Source organism: Pristis pectinata, chromosome 14 (assembly GCF_009764475.1).
Source record: "Pristis pectinata isolate sPriPec2 chromosome 14, sPriPec2.1.pri, whole genome shotgun sequence".
NCBI classification, from domain to species: domain Eukaryota; kingdom Metazoa; phylum Chordata; class Chondrichthyes; order Rhinopristiformes; family Pristidae; genus Pristis; species Pristis pectinata.
This window is the reverse complement of record NC_067418.1, coordinates 52,489,339-52,501,406: the sequence shown is the minus strand read 5'-3', so window position 1 is coordinate 52,501,406 and position 12,068 is coordinate 52,489,339. Positions and strand designations below refer to the sequence as shown.

At 45.9% G+C, this 12,068-nt stretch overlaps 3 non-coding genes across 3 annotated transcripts; all 3 read left to right on the top strand.

Annotated features, from left to right (window-relative positions):
* Positions 1–2,525: 2,525 nt before the first annotated feature.
* On the top strand, positions 2,526–2,607 carry trnal-uag (transfer RNA leucine (anticodon UAG)). Its single transcript has one exon. It is a non-coding gene; the product is annotated as a tRNA-Leu (tRNA).
* A 1,863-nt stretch (positions 2,608–4,470) lies between these two features.
* On the top strand, positions 4,471–4,543 carry trnav-uac (transfer RNA valine (anticodon UAC)). The gene has a single exon. It is a non-coding gene; the product is annotated as a tRNA-Val (tRNA).
* Positions 4,544–10,326: 5,783 nt separating this feature from the next.
* trnac-aca (transfer RNA cysteine (anticodon ACA)) lies at positions 10,327–10,398 on the top strand. Its single transcript has one exon. It is a non-coding gene; the product is annotated as a tRNA-Cys (tRNA).
* The last annotated feature ends 1,670 nt before the right edge of the window (positions 10,399–12,068 follow it).

Sequence of the window (12,068 nt, the reverse complement as noted above, 5' to 3'; positions counted from 1 at the left end):
TATCACCCATAAGGTGACATCGTTCACCGCCGGGGCCCGCAGAGTGCAAGAGGCAGAACCAGCTGGATTGCCTCAGCAACAGCGCAGCATCTCCGCTCTCTGGATTGGGGCGATGAGAGACAGCTCCGATATTCCGTGTGCCCTAAGTGAGTCCTAGATCTCCCCCTATAATCCAACTCTCTCCCATTCCTTTGATGTATTTTGTGTCCAGCAATCTGATGACTTTCTTCCGAAATACATTCGGCATCTTGACCCCCGCAGCATTCTTTGGCTCAGAATTCCGCAGCTTGATCGCGCCCCGAGTGAAGGCATTCCTCCTCATCTCATTGGTAAACTTTCCTTTCATATCTTTAACGGTTTCCCTGTGGTTGTAGATTCTAAGCTACGGGAAACATTCTGCAGGAATCCAGTCTGTAGAGCCCTTTCAGGACATTGTACGATGCATTTGGAAACCTTGGAGAGGAGCCGCAAAGTCATATGAACAGTGTAGAAGGAGGGCATGGTGCTCAGAATAGCCTGGTTCTGTACTATACGGCCCTAAGTCTCGATGAAAATTATAAATGGCAAAGAAAGGGGAGGTATTTGGTATTCGTTCCCATGGCAGAGTTGTCACAGTCCATTTCAGTTAGAGTCAGAATTTTGGAGGAGATCTGAGGAAGATTTTCTTTCACCAGAGAGCGGTAGAAATCAGTTACATGATGGCAAAGAAAGCAGTGGATAAAAATTCTCTTGCATTCAACAGCCAATTAATACGCACTTGGATCCGGACGATGAAACAATATCTGGACCAAGTGAGAGCAAATGGGTTTGCTGGAGATAGGTACATGATGGTCGGCAGTGACAAGGTGGGCCGACAGACCTGCCTCTGTACTCCATGACGTTGTGACGTTGATGGGAACACTGAAGCCGGGTTTTTGTGTCAAAAGCAGGAATTCCAAATATGGTCAGCAGGTCAGGCAGCAGAAGAAAAATAAACGAGTTGAACATGTCCTGCCTCGCCCTGACTGGCTGCATATCTGAACAGAACTGAAATCACGTAAAGGCTTCTCGTTTCACCAAAACCCCGCACTCAAAAGTCTCCGGTGATTTGTGTCGTGTATGAACGATATTCCCTGAAAGAAAACCTCCGGATAATCAGATTTATTGAATCGGAGAGTTTTAGAGCACAGAAGCAGGCACTTCGGCCCGACTCATCAATGCCGACCATGTTGCCAACCTGAGGCAGTCCCACCGTGGGTAAGCACCTCTGTCACAAGTGTGTGGCACTGACTTTTAAACAGGAAATCCAAGCTATAGAATATGCCATCGGATGAAACGTCGTCCCCGATTTCCACTTGTCAGGACCCCTCATGAACTCACAGGTTTCAATCAAGACATCTCTTGTTTTTCTCAACAGCAGCGGATACCGGACTGGCTGGACAACCTTCCTTCACAAAGCTCCCGCCCATTCCCTGTGTCGGTCTGGTAAGCTTCACTTAATTATATCCAACTCATTCAGCTCCGAAAATAAATAAGGAGGCAAACATTGAACATGTTGCTGCTGATGCCGTGCCAGCGCCACTCTTCATTTTTGATATACAATCTCCCTGCATTGGAATTCAAACCATCCGACAAGAATCAGCAACATTACATCACTTCCCTGAATATTTGTGAAACTGCACAGTGTCTTTTTAATCAATTACGCATTAAGATACAAGTTCTACCAGCATTCGGGAGTTTTTCAATCGCTCAAGAATAGAATAAAGCTCCCCTTAATTTAGATTGCATGCCAAATAGACAATGTCATATTTTCTGATATTGTTCGCACAGTTGTCCTTCCGCCTATTACCTGTTCCTCCTTTGAAATGCCAGAAGGCTGTCCACTGCCTTGGTATTCAACTGCTTTCGGATATTGTTTTTTTTTGTTTGTTACCAGCACCGCAACCCTGTTTTGAACTTACGTTCAACTCGCGTGGCCTCACTTCTCGTTGGTTTAAAAATTTGTTTCGTTTCATTGCTAAAATTGTTTGGTTATCTCATTGAGACAACACTTTTCGTTCCCACGTCCCTGTCTTTACTGGAATAAAATTAGCAAAGACGCTGAGCTGTCAGTCCTCTTTTCCCTGAAACTTCGCTTCACAAATAGCTGACGTACCGACTTCCTGCTCACCATCGGTTCTCCGGCCCTGTTCATTATGTTCATTCCATGGATGGATGTCCTCCTTTATTTCCTGTGTGGCAAACCAACTGCGAAGCATCGTGACACTTGCATAAGTGATGGGTTTGAGGCACAGCGGAACTTAGAGGGAAACGTAACCCAGTCTTGAAATTCGAAATGACACGGAGACCCTCAGAGTACGGTTCCCCTTCTTTGTCATTTTTCCCGACTCTGTGTCTTCCCTCTCGTTCATTGTCTCTCTTTCACTGTCCATTCTCCAAAGGTATATCACAGAACTCATTTTTTCTCTAAGTGAACTTCCATGCGTTAAGTGGAAAGTGCAGTCTCGAACGCAATGAATTGGAGATTATATGTTAAGCGGATCGGTGGTAGTGTGGCCGAGCGGTCTAAGGCACTGAATTTAGGCTCCAGTCTCTGAGGGGACGTGGGTTCGAATCCCACCACTGCCAATTTTCCAAACCTGTGCCTTTTGAGAAGCTGCTTGTTGTGCGGACAGTCACAGCCGGATTTCTCCAGTCGGACCTTTTAATTGAAATACCCCATCCTTCTGACCGTTTCAATAAGCCTGTTCTTCTTCCAATCCAGCACAACTTTTCCCACTGAATTGGATGCAGTTTGTTCAGTGGAGCCCCACCAATGTGCCAGACGTCATTACTCCTATCTTTCTATTGATCTCGGCACAGTTTATCATCCATATTCCCAACACAGTGAATGGTGCTCGCTTCCTTGAAGCCAGTAGAGAATTTTCATTCATAAATTCAGCCAATCAGACGGGTTGCTGAGGGCAATCTCCCTGCCCACCAACACAACCCTTTTTAAAATATGGAAGAGAAATAGTATTTGTTTTCCAACTTTACTGCATTGAGCTCTGCATTGAACGGAGACTTTTCCTCCTTTAATTCTCCCCTTGATATTTTCATGTATCCATCACTTTCTCCTTTCTCAAACGTCTTCTCCATGTCGTCTTCAAATGATCCGTCTTCAAAGGGAAATGTGAAAAGTTGAATTGCTGCCAATGTTCAGAGGGCCAGTGGGCGGCCTTCCTCGAATGAGAAAAAAAAACTAAAGCGGTGCACCCATCTCGTCAGCATAAAGTGAAGCCAACATGGTCATAATTCCATCACAATGCTCCTTAGGGATTTTTGTGGTGTACGTGACATTTCAGATATTAAGAAAAAACACAGGAAGTGTTGCGAATTTTTCGGTTAGCCAATGGCACAGTGCGAAATGGAATGTGCCAAACAACGGTGAGCGTGAGCTGAATTCCGCAGCCGCTGCGCCACAAACGCTGTGAGGACAAAATCAAAACGCAGCTTTCAGGACCCCAACATGAGTTGAACTCACCATGCAACACAAGGTCAGCTCACCGAAGTAGTGGATCATCTGAGCAACAACCGATCTGCAAGTAGGTAACACTTTTGTTATTTTTCATATTGAAACTCATAAAACTGCAGTAGGGAAGATTCCGTTCCTGTGCAGAAATATAGATCAATTTTCACCTGTCCCATATGATCATTTCCTTCACTAGGTCTCCGTTAAAGAGAGGACCTCTCCGTTCATCCTGCTGACATGCTGAGTTTTGCAACAAGTTTCCGTTTTGAATCTGTGGGTATTGTATGGTGGTGTAGATCTGACTGGTACAGTGTTGGTGACACATGCATAGCTTTCTGTTCCCCTATTGGAAGATAACTAACTTTACGAAATGTATAAATGCAAATAAAATGTTCCTTTTGCCACAGGTAATTTAATTATCCACTGTATAATGTTCCTGGTTTTCAGGTGAGTGCCTGAGTCTGGAAGAAATACAATGGAATGTGGAAATTAAAATGGGATTCATGAAGGATCAGTGTGAATGTTCACCTGAGTCTACAACTACCAAGAAGCACCAATAACTCACGCGTAGCCCCTCCTACTGCTATCCATGTAGCCTGCAAATTTATCCATTACATGTTTCAGTAACTTCCTTCGATTAACTTCGTTGCCGAGGTAAGGAGAACTGAAGAGATTGTCTGAGACTGACGACGCGCTAATCTGTGGAGTGAAATCACAGAGACCCCGCTGAGTTATTCGCGAGGTGTGGAGGGTCATCTTGATTGGGACTTATGAAAGCCAGATTGACATAGATGTTGTATTTCCCTGCGTTATGGATGCAGCATGGTGCACATTCCCCGATTGAAAGAGGAGAGGAATGATTGGCCAGACTTTGTGCTTATTGCTTGGGACAGCAGAGGCTGTAATTCAAGGGGATACAACAGACTCTGTCAGTGCTCAACAGCATGACAAAGAATATGAAGCGTTGGCCGCCTCGTGTGGTTTCTGTGGTGTAGTGGTTATCACGTTCGCTTTACACGCGAAATGTCCCCAGCCCAATCCTGGGCAGAAACACTGTTGTTTTCTTTTAGCTCCAGGTTCTGAAAAGCACATGATACTCCTACTTCCCATGAGGATTTACAGCAGCTGCCCAAAAGTTTTGCTGCCACTTTCAGGAGAGACAGAATGAGGTCGGTAAAACGATCGTTCCAGGACTAGAACCTGTAATTCCTGATGACGTCACATGAAACACCGAAGTCAGACGCCTTACCCATACCGCCACGCAGTCCATATTTCCAGTAACCGAGGAAAAACATCAGGAATGCTGCTGGGGCAGCGTCCTGCGAGAAAGTGAGAAGAAGATGTGACGCATTTTTCCAGCACAGAGAGTTTCCCTGTTTGAAGTGTTTCGACAACTAGGATGAGTTCGAGACAGAACTAAGAGAATTCGCAGACGGGCGCAGTTTTCATCGCGGCTCAAGAGTTCGAAGGATCGCGTGGCCTGTCTCTGCTCTTCCCGCTGACAGACAAAATGTGGTCATGCTTGTTTAGTGTGGTGCCTGGAGTGAGCTGTTTCAGGGTGAAAACTAATGTAAGTGGAGCGGTCTACTTGAGGCAGACATCATCATGCCTTCTCTGTGGGTCATCTGAAGCACCACATGCCTTCCCTCATTTACATCACCAGTGTTATGACGATGATGTACTCGGAGCCCAGGTTCCCAACACTCCGAGAAAGAACACGTTGCACGTGGCCGAGACTCGATAATTACCTCGTTATTTCCCCCTATTCACTTATACCTAATTTAAAATTCTTGTTCTAAATCACCCACTGTTACTTTGTCACCAAATGAGAGACGCGGTTTGAAAATTAACACAAGTGTGAACTTTATGAATCTCTGAAATTCTCCGGCCCCGATGTAGGTAGAGATTGGACCATTAAATAGTTCAGGTGCGTCAAAACAGTTCGCCCGGTGTTCTGATCGCTTCCTTCCAGTGTTGCTTGTGTTGGGCGAGTCCTTGCTGCGTGACAATTAAGGCTTCCAATTTCCAACCTTCTCTTCATTCACATGATTATTGCCCAATTATTATCCGATGTTATGGTCACAGAACCTGCATATTCACATGGAGCCCGTCGGTCCCTCGTTGGCGCTCATTGGATCCATCACCCATTTCGATTTTCTTGCAACACTTGTGTTTTCAGAAAAAAAACATCTGGCCATACAACGTTAAGACAGGTAAAGCGGGCAAATTCCTCCAATATAATCACATCACAACTGCGTATCTGAATTCAAAAAAGATGGAGAGGTTCCGAAGTCATTTGATGTGAACAAATGAGAACAACGACAATGCAAGAAGCAGTGAGCCGGGAAACCATTCGGCCCTCTGGTCCCAGCACTGCATTCATTGTCAGGGTTGGTACTTCACCCTATCCATTCGCCGATCACTCCCACACACCCCAACTCCCTTCGTGTCTCCATCTCCATTGGTCAGACTCGAAAATACATTCAAACTATATTTCTATGACTCCGAACGACATAGAACGATTAAGATCTGCAATATACTCTGGCTGAGAAGTCAAAACGCTGGAGTGAAAGGATTTTTTGCCTTTGTTTCCCGTTGGAACGTACTGTCGTGAAGCGCAGTTTAATTTGGGGCATGTGGAGGTCCGATGGATGGGAAGTATCTCTCCTAAACTGTACGTGGAGTGAGAAACTCAAATTACGGACTTTTTTCTTCGTGAAACAAAACTCACAACAACTTGCCTAACAGGCAGAAAATAGAGTCTCAGAATTCTTTTTATAAAAACCTTAACAACACCCCGTTACACAGACCAGCAGCTCACGACGATGCTGGGATTCGAACCGTGTGTGCAAACCAGAATGGCTTAGCAGTATGTCCCCTTAACCTCGTATGTTCTCACGTCTCGTTCAATGATATGATTTTTCCTGTGCCCCATAAGATTAATTACATGATAGATATTGTATTTCCATTACGTTCTTTCATTATCTTTGAAAGAATTATACATCGTTCCCAATCCCAAGGCCGATCTAATCTGTTCTTGCAGATTTGTGAACATTTAATCGATTTAATATTGGCGACATTTAATCCTATCAGTCATGGCTGAAAGACTTTTCCTTTGTGCCTCTGTGCTTTGTAAGTTATGCATTGTATATTGAAATATAAACGACAACCTGTCCATAAGATTGATCTTTAATGAAGTTTCCCAACCTTCCCCAGACAAACTGTCACCGCTTCCGGTAATATCTTCCTTTGCTAAGTTCGCTGTCTGTGCCAGCCTCAACCTTCCTTCTCCCGGCCAATGAAACCTTCAATCCAGATGAGATTCCAATTCCAGCCTGCAGAGAAATGTTGAAGATCATGAGACCGCCGTCAAAGAACTGTGCCCTTCAGTTCATATTTTCGATCTTTCTTCTTCTGTTAAAAGGCATCACGTCACATTTCTCATTATATCTATGGACAGAAGATTGGCTGTCACGCAGAAGTCAGAGAGTGGGGAAAAGGATCATATTCAGGACGGATATTGGTGACGATTGAAGTTCCGCAGGGGCCAATGTTGCGACAAAAATATCACTTTAAACATATATAATTTGGATGAAGAAACTGCGGCCATTGTGGCCAAGTTTGCCGACGATACCAAGATAGGTAGAGATACCGGTATGCCGCAGAAGCACGAAGACTGCAGAAGGACGTGTACAGATTGGGAGAGTAGGCAATGAAGTGCAGATGGAATACAGCGCAGAGAAATGTGCTGTTCTGCACTTTGGTCGGAAGAATAAAGGTGAAAAATATTTTCCAAATGGCGAGAAAATTCATACATCAGAGGTGCAAAGGGACTTCCGTTTCGCATTCCCTCAAAGTTAACTTGCAGGTTGAGTCGGAAGTAAGGAAGGCAAATGCAATGTTTTCATTCATTTCGAGAGGACCAAAACATAAAAACAAGGATGTACTGCTGAGGTTATCGAAGGTGGTGTTCCGATGGCATTTGGAATATTGTGACCAATTTTGGGAACGTTATCAAAGTAAGTATGTGCTGGCCCTGGAGAGGGTCCAGGGGAGGTTCGCAAGAATGATCCCAGCAATGCAGGGCTTAACAGATGAGGAGTGTTTGATGTCTCTGGGCCTTATTCAGTGGAGTTCAGCAGGATGAGGAGGATCGCTCTGAACTCTATCGGATACTGAAAGGCGTTGATAGAGTGGATGTGGAGAGGACGTTTTCCTCAGTTGGAGAGTGCAGGATCCGAGGGCACAGGATCAGAATGAAGGTACGTCCCTTTAAAACTGAAGTCGGAATATATTCAGCCAGAGGGTGGCGCATCCATGGAATTCGTTGCCACAGAAGGTGCTGTAGGCCAAGTCACTGCGTGCAATTCAGTCAGAAATCTTCTGCATGTCACTGAACTATAACATCTTTTGCCGAGGCAGTGAAAACTGGCCGATCATCGGGCCCGCTTTCAGCAGGGGAATCCACACAGTGCTGGACAAATAAAGCAGGCAAATACAATGACCACGGTCATTCTGTGTTCCACTTATCTCTTCAGTATGACTCTCCACAACTCTTGGATAGTCCGGTGCTGTCTCCGAGATCAATGTCGGCAGATCACCCTGTCGACTGTCTCTCACACAATTCTCACTGCTATTCATTCCGGCCGTGGCGTCAGTGGACGGGCTCATCAGGAACACATGAAGGTGGAGTTCAGAAACCACCTGATTCCAGTGGATGAAGGAACGGCCTCAGCACAAGAAGCGTTTTACTCTTCGAAGCTCCGTCTGTATGAAATCATAGAGCGAGTCAGAGAGTGAGCGGGGAACAGGAAGTTGTGCTCTAGTGGCTGTCCTGAGGCCGTTACTTCAGGAAACCGCTGTAGGGAAAGGAGAACGTTCTGATACGGAACATGTTGCAATCTCAGCACGACAGCAGCATCTTCGCAGAGACACTTCCTCTGACTAAGTCTCACTGAAAGCGAGTCAGAATGGCGAAGGACATGGAACGCATGAAAACTAATTCACCAAGACTTCCGATCGGGGTTGGAACGGTTCCCGATCCAGGGTCCAACGCCCAATGTGAACTGTTGCCGTTCAACTGCGTTCACCGGTTAAAATAGGGGCGGCAGATCGAAGGCAACGGCGTTTCCATGTTCGGTATAATGTGGGTACTGTAATGGCTCAGGATTAATGCAATGAAACGGTGGCTAGGAGGTGAGGGACGGCTCTGGGTTGTGGTTGGAGCAACACCTGCATTTACTTGAATAAGTTTCCGGTTGTGTCCCTTTCCCGTTACTTTATTTCAACAAAAATATTTCAGAATGTTTTTGCCTGGTTTAGAAGCAGGTACTTTTCGTGTGTCATTCGAATGTGATAACCACTGCACTACAGAAACGCTTCCGGTTGTTTCTCAAGGCCAGTAGCAACAGATCCGAACAGCCCAATGTTCAACTCACTCTGCCAGATAACTGCTTGGTTTTGGCGCACAAGACTGATGGCTGAAATATCGAAAAGAAAATCGTTCCCCCTATCAATAAAAGATTGAATCCATTCGGAGAGTTCAGCTGACCCCAACCTCTATCGTCATACCGCCGCAATTGAAAGTGCTACCAGATGAACCAAGGCCAGTGGTTTGAACTGCACCACAAATTTCACAGTCCGTGTGCGGTCTCGAGAGCTCCTTTTTGTGCGAGAGAGGCGGAGTTTTAAATCTGGAAGGCAAAGAAGAAACAGAAAGCATAAAAATTAACGATAATGGCGTCCAGTTAGGAGAGTAAGAGAAAGAAACGGAGAGGGAGACAGACTTATGAGGAGTAGAATAGTTAGAAGGAGAAGTGTCGAGAGATACAGACACCGCGAGAACACGATGGAGTTATTGTGTTTCATGCCAGACTCTCGGTACTAAACTGGTCCTGTCCTTCATCCGGCCGCCGGTGGGCACATGAGTTTGATCAGGTTTCTGCAAACTGCAAGACTATTCAATGTTTTTGCAGCAAGACCTTCGGACAGCTATTGTCAATGTGAATGGGAAATGACTTGAAACGCACTCTCCTGAAAAAAGTACTGGAGCAGAAGCTAAGATAATGTTCCTGTCCAGAGTCGAATTGGGGACCTTTACCGTGTGTGGCGAACGTGATAACCACTGCACTACTGAAACTGATGAACGGAGGAATGCCAGTTGACGTGAAACAGAGAAAACAGCATGACGTTGACCAGCAAATGACAGAACGCAACTGGAGGAAATGGGTCTGTTAGACGAGGAAGCAGAATCTAGGTCAAGCTGTCAGCGTGGTTCCACGGTTTCAGAAGTCAATTTCTGGTGAACTTATTCATCACCGCACCACCGACTCGGGCGCTGGTGTTGACGGTGCCATGAAGGAGCCGATCGGAGCAGTGCCACACACATGGTATATTCTCAGCACAAAATGGGAGTCAGCTTAAACACAGGAGGTCGGTGGATGAAGTTCTGGAAGCCGGGCCCGGAAAATATGAACAGCCGCCACCCTGTCAACCGGAGCGCCAAATCAGGGTAAATAAAGCGCTAATAGGGTGGAGCGGAGGCAAGGTATGGTTGAGTTAAATTCCACTCAAAGAATCTAACGAAGACGAAAATGAGAAGGGCTGTCAGGAGACTGTGTCCGCCGTATGGGTTTGGATGGGATCAATGAAGAGAAAGAGGCTCCCAGGCACGTCTCACGCAGAGATTGGCAGCGATACGCTGGCAGCGCCACGCTGGCAGCGCCCGGGTGACAAGAGCGGCAATGCCTCACAATTATCAGTTCTCTCTGGTGGGTGCATCAATTCCACTGCGGCGAATCGTCGACATTTCTTCCATGACATAATGACTTCAGTCAGACCTCGTGGCGCAACGGCAGCGCGTCTGACTACAGATCAGAAGGATGCGTGTTCGAATCACATCGGGGTCACAAAGGCTGTGTCGGATTTTGTTATCACAGTGTTTGCCGCGAAAGTGCTCAGAAGTCAGCGCACCTTCATCTTTGCTGGAATACGCCTTCGGCGGAAAACTGTGGGATGCGCAGTTACTCCTCATCTTTGGCCAATTTCAGCAACGAAATGTTGATGTGTGTTATTAAAAAAAAGCATCATTTTGAAAACCCTGCAGATGCTGGAAATATGAAATACAAACAAAAAAAGTGTGGAAACACTCAGCAGGTCAGGCAGCGCCGGTGGAAGGAAGGAGCTAAAGTTCCAGCACATTCTGCGTTCGCACCACCTTTTCATTCTTGTTTTTCTCCCTTCGGAAAGCCGATGAAAGCCGCCGCCTGGCCCGCGGAACATTGGCAGCATTTTCAAAGTTCACATTTTCACCAGAACGGTGGAGTATTTATACAGCGACAGGGAGCAAAAGTTCGGCAAAGGACAGGGTCCGGGTAAATTGAAAGGTTCCAGTAACTGAATGAGATGTCAAATATGTCAGCTCATTGGGTCAAATGGGTCAAATCGCGAAAGTTCGTGAAGCGTTTCTCTTCTGTGTTTTCAGTAGATTTGGTGGGAGGTGTTGGGCGGGGAGCTTGTCCTCATCCACCAGCTTTTGGGCTTCGTTCATAAACTAACAGGTTAGATTGGCTTCAATGAAGTGAGCGTCCGTCACCGTGTGGGGAATGAGGATGGGAAGTTGATGCCGAGGTTTATGGTGAATCGTCAGAAGGACGCGAAATCTCATATTATTTCCTCCTCTCTGTCCCATGGACGGGACACCATTGCCCCGGAATTCCAATCCAAAATTAGTGATGTCCAGCTGGAAGAGATTGTGACAGGGTGAGTGCTGAAAGTCGAGTTAAATAAAACCTTCAAATGTATCTCTCGTGTGTGAATTTGGAATTGGTTATACGAAAATACATTTTATTGCTGCAATTTTTAAAAAATCAAACATTCCACTTGAGGAATACACTTATCTGTCCTTATATCTCGAACTGAGCATTTTTTTAAAATTTGGTCACCATTTTCACTGGCCCAATATAGAATCAGTGTCTTTCCAGAGGCCAGAATTCCACTGCCAGAATTCGAGTCCTGGGAAAATGCCGCAGTGTCAGAACTGAGGGGATCTGCACAGCTGGAGGGTCTGCGATAAGGGAGCATTACATTGTCGGACAGATGATGCTGGGGGATCGTGCACGGTCAGAAACGAAGGGCTTAGAGAGGGGAAGTACTAGGGCAGCGCATCTGTGCGCTGTGACATTCCATCTGGGAATTTCCCCTTATCCATAAGCATGTGGACACCGTGAGTTCTGCTTTGTTTCCAGGGCCAATGTTCACCTCATAGCCACAGTCAGAAACAAAAGCAGAATAGTAAACTGAGTTATTCACACAAGGTTGACTTTTGCGCATTATTTGACTTCCGCTGTCCTCACAGTAACCATAGTTTATTGTCTAAACAATCGTTCATGGACTCTGATGCGATATGCGTTCCGTGAGCTGTTGAAAACAGCTCTCACAATTTGAGACATTCCTGTCTCCAAGTTCTGAGGATCTCTTCAAATTGCACCTCACGAACTACAACTACCAGAGTGCCACAGGTGGTAATCACTACTCCTGCATACTTGGCATTCAAAGGGACTTGATGCCTGCATACTTC